The sequence below is a fragment of the Urocampus carinirostris genome, chromosome 3 (genome assembly GCF_059441175.1).
Source record: "Urocampus carinirostris isolate Australia breed hairy pipefish chromosome 3, RoL_Ucar_1.0, whole genome shotgun sequence".
NCBI classification, from domain to species: domain Eukaryota; kingdom Metazoa; phylum Chordata; class Actinopteri; order Syngnathiformes; family Syngnathidae; genus Urocampus; species Urocampus carinirostris.
In genome coordinates, this window is record NC_142351.1 from 35,812,784 (window position 1) to 35,826,767 (window position 13,984).

The window sequence follows — 13,984 nt, forward strand, 5'->3', positions numbered from 1 at the left end:
GCTAAAAATAGTAACACTGCTTCGTGCCGCCATCTTGGAAGTCTGTCGATTACAAGCGGTGATAGCGAGAGGAGCAAATATTTACTCAGTTTGTCTATTTATTTACTCAACTAGCTTCGTTTGTGTACGGATTTTGTCCATCAACACTATGGAAAACTACGTGGAGAGTTTAGACAAGCAAGCACGCGAGCGGTACGCTGCAAAGTTGCATTTTATTGGAAAATTGGATCCCTACAAAATTAAAAACAAGGACTGGAAGTCTGATCCCGATTTGTTGCCGTGTGTGACTTACATTGAACTCGTTAACTATCTTATTTTCCACCCAAGTCGCTTTTGTGAACTGAAGGATTTTCAAAATTACAAAAGTATGGAAGCCTACGACAGATTTGTGTCTGGTTGGGTTCGGGATGTGTCTGTGCACACAAGCGAAGGTGATGAAAACAAGATTGTGAAAGGGAAAGTTCTACATTCTCAGAGTTTGTCTCAGCCAAGTTTACAACCATGGATCATTGTTGACAAGTCATCATCGATTCTGTGTGCCCATTGCAACTGTGTTGCAGGTTTAGGGGAATGTTGTTCTCATGTTGCTTCCCTTTTGTTCTATGTTGAACAACCCGGGAAAGGCAACGCTTCTCCGAACGGCACACCGGTGGCTAAGTTAGCTTAGCTTTCGGGGGCTTTAAATCCTCTATTGCTGCGAGTTGACTGAGGAAAGGAGACTCTCTTTCCCTGAAACCGCGTTGAATTTCTCCACCAATATAGTGTGCGAATGAGAAACGGAGTTTTGTTCGGTTTTTAAATGTCGTTTTCGGCGAAATACCTCACATATATGTTATAAAAGTAGTTTGGGGTCGTCGAGCTGTTGTCATGAAGTACACATGTCCCATAACCTTTTTAAAATTTATTTCTACATCATAAATAATTCAATTTACCTGTCAGAAAGTGGTCAGAACAAACACGAACACAGTCAAGCTTTGGCAAATTCGACCGGTTGATAGCTGCCAGCCACATTCGTCTTCGCCGTTCACTTTTCTCCTGAGCTTCAATCCCCTGATCGTAAACACACTTCGGAAGTCTAAAGAAGCCCTTCCCACCCTTTTCGCCTCGGCTACAACAGCCAACAATAACGCACGTATTTGGCATTACAATGTAGAATCTAACTGGTTCGCTGAACAATAACAATGAAGTGAAAAGCTTTGTGGACTTCCAAAATGGCCGCCAGCAATGCATTGTGGGTAATCTTAGGACCTCGAAGCACTCTATAGAGATCTAGAAAAGTGAACGGCAAAGACGAATGTGGCTGGCAGCTATCAACCGGTCGAATTTGCCAAAGCTTGACTGTGTTCGTGTTTGTTCTGACTACTTTCTGACAGGTAAATTGAATTATTTATTATGTAGAAATAATTTTAAAAAGGTTATGGGACATGTGTACTTCATGTACACTTGCACTACCCCAACGGAGCTTTATCGTCGACGGCGACTTTAATCGGGCATGTCTATGGACTGTACTCCCAAATCCATTCAATTGTGGACTCCCAAATCCATTCAATTGTGGACTGAGCAATTCGGAAAAACGCTGGACTATGTGTAATGTAAGATCAAACATTCGGTTGTGTCCGGCAGCTCTGTTTGACCCTCACACCCCCGCCCCAGGACAACAAAGTCAGTTAGTTCTTTGTTCCTTTGTGTCTTTGTTTCCTTATCCTCACTGTAAATGTGGACCTGGAGTCGTCCAATTTCGTTGTCACAGCATATCCAATGTTGTAACAATGACAATAAAGGCATATTCTATTCTATTCTACATCTGTCGACACCATTCAAGTATGGCTAGGTTAAATACTGTAGGTGTTGCTTCTTGAGCAACATTTCTGAAAAAATATTCTTAAAAGATCTAGATGTTGATCTACTGTTGTTGTAAAATTGTTTAAAAAATGTAAAATAATATTCTAACCATCTGTGACCCATGAGTATGTATAAGCACTTAAAGTATGTCAAATTGTTTATAACATGAGATTTTTAACTTCAACATAGAACAAAAGGGAAGCAACATGAGAACAACATTCCCCTAAACCTGCAACACAGTTGCAATGGGCACACAGAATCGATGATGACTTGTCAACAATGATCCATGGTTGTAAACTTGGCTGAGACAAACTCTGAGAATGTAGAATTTTCCCTCTCACAATCTTGTTTTCATCACCTTCGCTTGTGTGCACAGACACATCCCGAACCCAACCAGACACAAATCTGTCGTAGGCGTCACGGAATGGAGTGGAAGGGGTGACCGGACCAGAACGGAGGCAGGAGGCAGGAAGGGAGAACTCAATTACGTGACGATCCAAAACTTTTATTTACCAAAATAAAAGTTGTCCATAACTCAGGGACAAGACAGAACAAGCAGGTTTTAACAAAACGTGCAAACACAGGCTTCTTCCAACTCAACAAAACAGGACAAGGCATAACAGAACGGACAATGTGTATATAATGAGCCAGCCCCCGCAAAGCCCACAATCTAGCCTTAAATAGCAGACACGCGATTAGTTGAACTGCTTCAGCTGGTGCCCAGGGGGCGGGGCAGACCGGTCGCCAAGGCAACCATGACAGAGCCCCCGCTTTAAGGGACAGCTCCCGAGGTCCCAAAAAGAAAAAATTACTACCTCGCGCCCCGGAATGGTTCGACGCTCACGATTGGGGCAACCCCGCTCCCTCCTACGAACACGCAGGAACGGGGAGAGGCAGGCGCCATCTGCGTCGGGCGGATCGGAATCGGCGCTCGGCAGGGGGGGTCCGGCGGGCAAACTGGACAGGCGAAAACAGACAGGCAGAACCGGCGAGAACAGGACAGGTAAATAAGGGAGTCGGACAGGCAGATTCAGGGGAGTCGGACTCAGGACAGGCAGATTCAGGGGAGTCGGACTCAGGACAGGCAGATTAAGGGGAGTCGGACTCAGGACAGGCAGATTCAGAAGAGTCGGACTCAGGACAGGCAGATTCAGAAGAGTCGGACTCAGGACAGGCAGATTCAGAAGAGTCGGACTCAGGACAGGCAGATTCAGAAGAGTCGGACTCAGGACAGGCAGATTCAGAAGAGTCAGACTCAGGACAGGCAGATTCAGGAGCGGCGATTCAGACAGGACCGGCGGAATCAGAACAGGCAAGACAGGACAGGCGGAATCAGAACAGGCAAGGCAGAACAGGCGGAATCAGAACAGGCAAGACAGGACAGGCGGAATCAGAACAGGCAAGACAGGACAGGCGGAATCAGAACAGGCAAGACAGGACAGGCGGAATCAGAACAGGCAACACTGGACAAAATCAGTACAGGCAGACTGCAGGCAGGCCGGAGAGTCGAACAGGCAGGCAGGCCGGAGAGTCGAACAGGCAGGCAGGCCGGAGAGTCGAACAGGCAGGCAGGCGGAGTCGGACTGGCAGGCGGAGTCGGACTGGCAGGCAGGCGGAGTCGGACTGGCAGGCACCGGAGTCGGAGTCGGACTGGCAGGCAGCAGAGTCGGAGTCGTACTGGCAGGCAGCGGAGTCGGAGTCGGACTGGCAGGCAGCAGAGTCGGAGTCGGACTGGCAGGCAGCAGAGTCGGACTGGCAGGCAGCAGAGTCGGAGTCGGACTGGCAGGACGGGGAGTCGGACTGGCAGGAAGGGAAGTCCGACTCGCAGGAAGGGGAGTCGGACTGGCAGGAAGGGGAGTCAGACTGGCAGGAAGGGGAGTCGGACTGGCAGGCAGCGGAGTCGGAGTCGGACTGGCAGGCCGCGGAGTCGGGGTCAGAGTGGCAGGCCGCGGAGTCGGAGTGGCAGGCCGCGGAGTCGGAGTCGGAGTGGCAGGCCGCGCAGTCGGAGTCGGACTGGCAGGCGGCGGAGTCGGAGTCGGACTGGCAGGCGGCGGAGTCGGAGTCGGCCTGGCAGGCGGCGGAGTCGGACTGGCAGGCGGCGGAGTCGGACTGGCAGGCGGCGGAGTCGGACTGGTAGGACGGGGAGTCGGCGGAGTCGGACTGGCAGGCGGCGGAGTCGGACTGGCAGGACGGGGAGTCGGACTGGCAGGACGGGGAGTCGGACTGGCAGGACGGGGAGTCGGACTGGCAGGACGGGGAGTCGGACTGGCAGGCGTCAAATCCTCCCGGGACCCCATTCGAGGCACAGCACAGGCCACGACGGGCGGGGCCGTGGTTCGAACGGGTAGGGAAGGATACCTCAATGGGTGCTTGCCAAACGGCGTCCTCCAGCTCTCCCCAAATCGCGCAGGGATCGTTCGCTGAGTTCAAATGTTGGCTGGCTCATTCTGTCACGGAATGGAGTGGAAGGGGAGACCGGACCAGAACGGAGGCAGGAGGCAGGATGGGAGAACTCAATTACGTGACGATCCAAAACTTTTATTTACCAAAATAAAAGTTGTCCATAACTCAGGGACAAGACAGAACAAACAGGTTTTAACAAAACGTGCAAACACAGGCTTCTTCCAACTCAACAAAACAGGACAAGGCATAACAGAACGGACAATGTGTATATAATGAGCCAGCCCCCGCAAAGCCCACAATCTAGCCTTAAATAGCAGACACGCGATTAGTTGAACTGCTTCAGCTGGTGCCCAGGGGGCGGGGCAGACCGGTCGCCAAGGCGACCATGACAGTAGGCTTCCATACTTTTGTAATTTTGAAAATCCTTCAGTTCACAAAAGGGACTTGGGTGGAAAATAAGATAGTTAACAAGTTCGATGTAAGTCACACACGGCAACAAATCGGGATCAGACTTCCAGTCCTTGTTTTTAGTTTTGTAGGGATCCAATTTTCCAATAAAATGCAACATCGCAGCGTACCGCTCGCGTGCTTGCTTGTCTAAACTCTCCACGTAGTTTTCCATAGTGTTGATGGACAAAATCCGTACACAAACGAAGCTAGTTGAGTAAATAAATAGACAAACTGAGTAAATATTTGCTCCTCTCGCTATCACCGCTTGTAATCGACAGACTTCCAAGATGGTGGCACGAAGCCGTGTTACTATTTTTAGCACAAAGCGCGGAGCCCTCTATAGTTTAACAGTGTCATACTAAATTTTGTTTGTAACAATGCATGTTCAATAAAAAGCATACCTCTTATCTTTAACGTTTTCCGTTTATTAAATACTTTTTGGATTATTTCAAATTGCATACGCTGTATAACAATTTTGTACTGAGAAAAAAATAAATAACAAACCACTGCTACGTATGATAAGCAACACTGACTTTTCTGCAAGTCGGGGGAGAACTAAGAAATGTTCCAATATATTTTTGGGGTGATGTTTACTTGGTGTACAAACTTGTTTAAAAATATAATTTATGTTTTTATTTCACATTATCCGTCCGGTTGTGAGTAAATACAGTGCAGTGTTTTTAACCTTTATTATTGCTTAGAAGGGGACTTTACCTCATTAATATAAGGTGAACAATTGTCTATGGTTGACAAGTATGATAAACAAAATAACATGGCTAATATGTCATTAACGCCGTATTGTTTAAGTATATTTAAAACAAAAAGTTACATTTCGCATGGTTTAATTGGATTGTAAAAACTATTGGGATGAATAAAGGAAAAGTGGCTTCATTCAAATATTAGTGTAGTATAAAACCCACTTGCAAGTGAGAAATATAATATCATGGTTCGGGTTTTTGAATGAGAAAAAAGTAAACACTCATCTGCTACAAAATTGCGTTTATTTAACAAGCATTCTTTTCTTCAAGTAAGAATACTAATCAAGTAGAAAGTGCGTGAACATTGAAGCCAACTACCAGAACAGAATATGAACATCAGGTTGGTGGTAAAACTAATTTGACGGTGCACAGATAAAAAATTGTTTTCAAGTCAACCATGAAGAGAAATGCAAACAAAATCTGAACCTCCTCTGTACAGTAGAATACCAACTGAACTCTTTGAAACAGACCAAGAGATGCAAATTTGCATTATTTATATGTAACAGGTGTAATCATAACTTTTGTTTTATTGAAATACCTGCTGAAATATGTGTATAGTTTTTGGTAAGTGTCCTGCAATGATGAGTCCAACAGTGCCACCTGCTGGTATGAGGTGGGACTTGTTTTGGCTTTTGACATGTGACCGGAAGGCAGGGTTTTGTTGGCAGTCTACAGAGCCAGCTGCCAACCGTAAGACACATCTTTTGGTGCTCCAAAAAAGAAGTTAATTTTATACATTAATTTTCAAACTACATTACTCAAAATCACAAGATAAATCAGCAGCCTGCGTAACACGTCACTGTATTGCACACTTATGTCAGGTGGACCAGAACAGAGCAGGAGACCCCAGAGCGTTCGTACAATTCTTTTATTTGGGGAAGCGTACAGGGTTAGCGGGAGACGCGATGACCGTCGAACGTCAGCAGCAACGCCGTGAAGACAACTTCGGGACACGTAGCCAATCGTAGCGTGGGACGGAAGCAGGTCGAGTTTACCGGGACTGGAGAGAAGATCGTAGCGTGGAACGGAAGCAGGTCGGATCGGAGGCAGGCAGAATCAGGTAAACAAGTCAAAAAGACACAGGAAAATCAGGCGAGTCAAACGGGGTAAAAAGTAATCCTCAGACGAAGAGGTCTCGGCGTAGCCTGCTTAAAAAGGGAACATGAACCAATCAGGAAGCGCATTCCAGCGCGCCAGATGATTACCCCAGGTGGCTCCACTTAGGTAATCATGACAACTTAGTTATCTGCATCACTGTGACACTGCACGGTAATGAGCTTAATGATAACGTTCATGTAACTAAAATTTTAAATACTGTGAGCTGATGGCTTCATGAAACGATGTGGAAGGTAGGACAGTCCTCGTTTCGGAGAGCTTGATAGAAGTCACGGGTCACGGCACCAATGTAACCGCGGTGTACCTGTCCCACCAAAGATCCACATTCACGCTGGACTGGATGATGTGAAATGAGTCACAACATTAGCTTCTCTGCTGGCTTTGTTCTCTTTGGTCTCTATGAGGGGTACTAACATTTTAGCACAACAAAAACAAAACGAAAAAAAATCCTAACAGCTTGACAACATCAATTACCGTATTTTCCGCACTATAAGGCGCACCTAAAAGCCTTTATTTTTTTTTTTCAAAAGCTGACCATGCGCCTTATAATACAGTGCGCCTTATTTATGGATCAATATTAATTCGCAAAGTCTTGCAACTAAGGCAAGCATCCGCCGACTAGATTTTCCCCCGAAGGCGAAGTAGTCCGCGGTGTATGCTGGGATTTATTTACCGGCGTTTCATTGGCTAACCAATGTGTCAATCATTATTTGAATGGATCACTATTGGCTAAAGTTATTCGGAGGTCAAGGGGAGGATGCTTTTTTTCATTTACAGGCTGGCATTGGCTAGAACGGCAAAACAAAGCCTGCAATTGGCCAAAAAAGACGTGTCAATCATCAGTTGAATCGATCACTATTGGCTGAAGGTATTCGGAGGTCAAGGGGCGGATCCTTTTTATCATTTACAGGCTGGCATTGGCTTAAACAGCAAAACAAAGCCTGCAATTGGCCGAAAAAGATGAATGCGTATAGCACGCCGCTGACGGCATACAGAAAGCATTTTTTTACTATTTTGTATTTGTAAATATTTTATTCTCCTGGGTTTACTAAACTCACGGATATAAGAGGACCACGGCTGCACATTATTATGAACACAACGACTTCGGTGAGCTACTCCGGCTATATATATTATCCCTGTATCTTGTTTCAGACTGAACTTGATGTTTCTGTGATAAGCGGTGCAGATAATGGATGGAATGGAGTGTCTATTTTTAAATTAAACTCAATTCCAAGTGTTTATTGTCATATATACAGTAAAGTTGTGAGCGAAAAAGAAAATAGAAACTAAGGAATGGTTGGCATTTCTTGAATCCCAAGACTTTAACCTTCCGAATGATGGAACGATGCATTTGAGTGACATCGTACGGACACCGCATACGCACGTGTTCTCGACACGTATTTTCGTCTTTGCAAGCTTTGGGAATGTTAAGGGGGTAATAAGTTGGACTGAACTATCTGACTGTTTTGTCGACGTTCCCATTGTAGCGCCTTATAATCCGGTGCGTCTTATGTATGTCAAAAATAGGACCAAAAACAATTTTTTCGGGGTGCGCCCTATAACCCGGTGCGCCTTATAGTGCGGAAAATACGGTACATTACTGTGCATGTTGAGAGATTTGTCAGCTGTGGTTATAATGTTTAAAATTAACTTCTTTTGTGGAGCACCAAAAGATGTGTCTTACTGTTGGCAGCTCGCTCTGTAGACTGCCAACAAAACCCTGCCTTCCGGTCACATGTCAAACGCCAAAACAAACCCCACCCCATACCAGCAGGTGGCACTGTTGGACTCATCATTGCAGGACACTTACCAAAAACTATACACATATTTCAGCATGAATTTCAATAAAACAAAAGTTATCATTACACCCGTTACATATAGGTACATAATTACGACGCCAATGACTCAAGTTGTCCACATTGATTCTGTATGAATCGGCGACCACGTTGGAGTTGAGCGATGGTCTCCTGGATTAGTATTTCTCGTTCCCGCCCTGAAGAACCAGAACCGGAGGATAGACGGGGAAGTTGGTGGGTGTGAAGTATGCGCTCCCGGAAGGTGAACCGATGCCCATCTCTGACAATAGGTTCACGGCCCGGCCGGCTCACTCATAACAATAATAATTATAATTAATCTATCTTTATACCGAAGCCTTATTCTCCTCGTGGGAGGTCACTTGAGTCAAGAACACACTCACCTTTAACCAAACATTCATTCCCCTTCACTTTTCCCAAACTTACACTGCAACAAATGCCAGGTATAATCCATAGTACTGTCAATAAAGCAATAATAAGCAAAACATAATACAACTCAGTACCAATTGACCCACAGCGCAGTACCGCTTATCGGCCTGGTGTTTGGGTATCACTGGTCTAAGTCACTTAAACATTAAAATAAAACAAATAGAAGAATAGAAGCCACCTAGCATTATTCTGAATATACAATAAACAATAATGAGTGACTTAATATTCACACTGTATTTTGGGAAGTCCGGGTGTGGCCTGGAGATATTATTTTATTATTTCAAGACAAAAAAGTATCTTAGGTCACGTTAAAAAACATTTATGTCTGATGGGATAAATATTTCATGCAAATAAACAGACAATTTCTAACGCATTTTTTTAAAATTAGTGCTTTGTGTCGTTAAAAGTCTTATCTTGTGCACCTTTCACAGCAGACCTCATGATATATCTGTCCATCCATCCATCCTTCCAACCATCCATCCATCTGTCCGTCCGTCCAACCATCCATCCATCCATCCATCCATCCATCCATCCATCCATCCATCCATCCATCCATTCATCCATTCTTCCATCCATCCATCCATCCATCCATCCATCCATCCATCCATCCATCCATCCATCCATCCATCCATCCATCCATCCATCCATCCATCCATCCATCCATCCATCCAGCCAGCCAGCCAGCCATCCATCCATCCATCCATCCATCCATCCATCCATCCATCCATCCATCCATCCATCCATCCATCCATCCATCCATCCATCCATCCATCCATCCATCCAGCCAGCCAGCCAGCCAGCCAGCCAGCCAGCCAGCCAGCCAGCCATCCATCCATCCATCCAGCCATCCAGCTATCCAGCCTCAATGCATGACTGGAACAGAAAAGAGGTTTTCTGTTTTCTAACTGACCAGCAGGGGGAAGCACACAGCCAACGATAAAACTTGCACGGGTCACACTTGGCAACAAGTAGAAGTCTTTCCAGTTTTGCAGTGGCCTATGCGTCAAACAATATTTAATCACAGATAATCCGTGAATTTAACTCATAGACTTTTACAACAAAAATCAAGTTTGAGTTGAAGTTTTGCAATAATTAGGGCTGGGGTTTCCAACTTTGTGCCCCTTCAGAAGAGACGATGTGCCTGCGACCTGTCCTGAAAATAGCTCACCAGAGCTGGGTCATTGTGATTTTCGACTAAAATGATTTTTTTTAGTGGTTGACTGAGTCTATTTAACCCCACTTCCAATAATTCACTCACAAATAACATAGTTACAACTTAGTAATAACATGATGAGTTGTTATTTTAGAAATGCATATTAACCTGGGTGCACTTTGTACTAATTGGTAACAAAAAGTAGCTCTGAGCTTGAAAAAGGTTGGAGATTCCTGATTTAGAGAGTTTCCTTGTCTGGTCTGTAAACAATAAGAACAAGCAGAACCTAAATTATTTTCACTCATTCACTCTCATGCATGACTGATTTTTTTCTGGGATAGACAATTCATCTGAGTTTTTTTTTTTTTTTCGGGGGGGCTAAACCTCCCTGTGTGAATCCAAAGATTATTTCGGTAAACAACTTTTACACACTTGCTCCTTTGATGCTACTATTTTCTTTATTGAGCACATCCCATTTGACACTTTGAAGTCCAAAACAAAAAGAGGAAGAAGTATCCTGGGGTCTATAGAATTTATGTAAGGGCCACAAAAACATCGCTTCGTCAGAGGCTTCATTGAGGAATGGTGATCATGTAGTATATTCAAATGAGGAGTATTGTTTACAGGGAAAGCCAAAGAGCTTTGTTTTACCCATGGCCCCTTTCCTTCTCCTGAATGACTTGGATGTGGGAATAATAATTCAAAAACACAGCCTTGTACAATCCATCATGAAACATTCAGGAGGGATGAGTGCATGTTGTTTACAGTGTGAGGAGACACATTTGAACCTTTTGAGCCAGTGTATGAGTCTACGGAGGAATGCGGAAATACGAAACAAGGCTGGTGAAAGAAGGCAAAACGCACGATGTGAGTGGGCTGTGAGAAAAAGTTGGTCGCCCTTTAGAAAAAGCCCAGCCCCCAAACCTCTCCCCCAAATCTCCTGCTGGGTCTTATTTGGCTCTTGTCCTCCTGCTACAATGCTGCCCAGCCCTTCCCAGATGTGGCCCCTGACCGCCCTCCACATGCTGGGTCTCTATGCTGACAGGCCGCAGCCCAGGCCGCAGCATATGGAGGGCCGCTCTCTACAGCTGGGGCCCTGCTGGAGAGGGCACTTGGCCTTCACACCAACACATGCTGCCTGCTAATAGCACACTCCCTGCACATCTTACAAGGCAAGAGGACAGCACCCACGAAGAAAAACTCAAAATACAACTGTGTTTATTGCATTTTTCATGCCCTGTTCACAAATAATACTTCTCATTTTAAGTATGATTTAACATATTTTTATCAATTGGTTGTATATTAAGAAAAAATGTCTTGAATCATTTTTCAAAAACTTTTTTATTGTTATATAGGAAAAATTGTAAAGAATGATATGACAATAGGACAAAATTGTTTTTGAGGGGTGTATTACAAGAATTATTTCTTGACTTTTTACCTATAGACGCATAAGAAAAATGGAGTAACGAATGAGCTAAAGTATCTTCCAAAAGAGAAGATTTTTTGCAGTTTATATTTCATGTCTTATTTCTGTCAGCAAATATTTGAAAAATTATCCCTAAATATTAACTATCAAAACACTTCTACTCTAAACTGTATAGATTTAGATCATATTTTAATTAGATCAGAAGGAGAAAAAAGTATGATAAAAAAGTACTTTGACATTTTTAAAATAATTAAATTGATGCAGAGATTATAATTCACGCGTTTGTTACCTCCTGTCTCAATTACTGTAATGCACTACTCTCTGGTCTCCCGAAGTCCAAAATCAAGAGCCTGCAGATGGTGCAAAATGCTGCAGCAAGGCTTTTAACTAAAACAAGAAAGATTGATCAAATTACCTCAATTTTAGCTAACCTGTATTGGCTCCCTGTTAGCTAAAGATGTGATTTTAAGGTTCTGTTGGAAGTATGCAAAATCACGCATGGACTTGCTCCCTCATATCTTTCAGATTTAATTTCCCCCTATGTTTCGGTCCGGAGATTTCACTCCGAAAATGTCGGTCTACTCGTGATCCCAAGAGCCAAGAAGAGATCCGCAGGTTCGAGAGCGTTCTCCATTCGAGCCCCAGTGCTGTGGAATGCTCCTCCCCCTGAGATTTGATCGGCAACCTCAGTGGAAATGTTTAAATCTAGGCTTAAAACACTTCTATTCTATAGCTTGTGGATGACCTATATTTCATGTTGATGATATCGGTGTGTTGTTTGTCATTACAACATCCATTGCAGGCTGGTCATCCTGGAAGGGGGATTACCTCATGTGCGGCCCCTTCTCAAGGTTTCTTCATTTTCCTCATGTTGAGGTTTTTGAGGTTTTCCTTGCCCTCATGTAGGTTTTAGATTAGGGGATGATGTCATAATAGTCTGTGGCTTTCAATAATCTGCGGTCTGTGCAGCCCTCTGAGACTCCTTGTGATTAAGGGCTATACAAATAAACATGGCATGACTTGACTTATTTTTTTGGTCATTTTATTATAAAAATAAAAATATATATTAAAATCGGAAAGAATACGTAAAATAATAGGAAACAAATAAAATTCTGGAAAAAAGTAAATGAGCTAATTTGTTTTGGATGGAAAATTCTGCTGAATTTAAGTATTATTTTCACAATGTTCAATGCTTATGCCTGTTTTTCTTGGTTTTCAATAGTCTTTTTTTTATTGGTTTTAAGTGGACTTGCATGCAATTTGATATAGTAAGCCATTGCATAAAGTTGAATACACCTGTACTTATGTTCCCATTTTTGAAAAAGGAAAGGCTATTTTTTTACCTTTGCGTGTTTGTTTTTCTATGCGGGTTGTGGACATCCCATCCATCCATTATCTGCACCGCTTATCCTCAGTTGGGTCAGGGGGGTGCTGGAGCCCATCCCAGCTATCTTCAGGCAGTGGGCAGGGGACACCCTGAACTGGTTGCCAGACAGTCACAGGGCACACAGAGACAGACAACTCACTCCCTCATTCACACCTAGGGACAATTTGGACCGGCCAATTAACCTGACATGCATGTTTTTGGAATGTGGCAGGAAACTGGAGTTCCCGAAAGAAACCCACGCAAGCACGGGGAGAATATGCAAACTCCACACGGGAAGATTCGATCTCATGACCTAAAAATTGTGCCGCACAGGCGCTAACCACTGCACCGCCGTGCTGCGGTTGTGAGACAGTCAAAATAAAAATTGAGGTGAGCGTTTCTTCGAAATTTGATTTAAAAAAAAAATTATGTGCACAAAATAGCTACAAGATAATTTCTGTAGGAGTCACAGGTGCACAGTCAAAATGGCATATAATTACTTTATACTGGGAGGGCTGTCCTAAGGCTGAGTAAAAACAAGAATAAGATGGAGAACTGAAATGACAAGCCCAAGCCATGCTAACTCCAAAATAAAACAACTGAAACAATAGAGAAATTTCAATTTAATACACACACACACATATATATATATATATATATATATATATATATATATATATATATATATATATATATATATATATATATATATATATATATATATATATATATATATATATATATATATATATACATATATATATACATATATATACATATATATACATATATATATATATATATATATATATATATGTATATATATATATATATATATATATATATATATACATATATATATACATATATATACATCAGACATGGGGACTTGAGACTTAGTGACTTGGACTCGAGTCGACTCGAGTCGCTGTTTTTATGACTTGTGACTTGACTTGGACTTGGCAATCTAAGACTCGGGACTTGACTTGTGACTTGACTTGCCCAAGAAAAAAATACTTGGGACTTACTTGGGACTTGAAGGTGAAGACTTGAGACTTACTTGAGACTTGCACATGTGTGACTTGGTCCCATGTCTGATATACATATATATACATATATATATATATATATATATATATATATATATATATATATATATATATATATATATATATATATATATATATATATATATATATATATATATGTATATATGTATATATATAT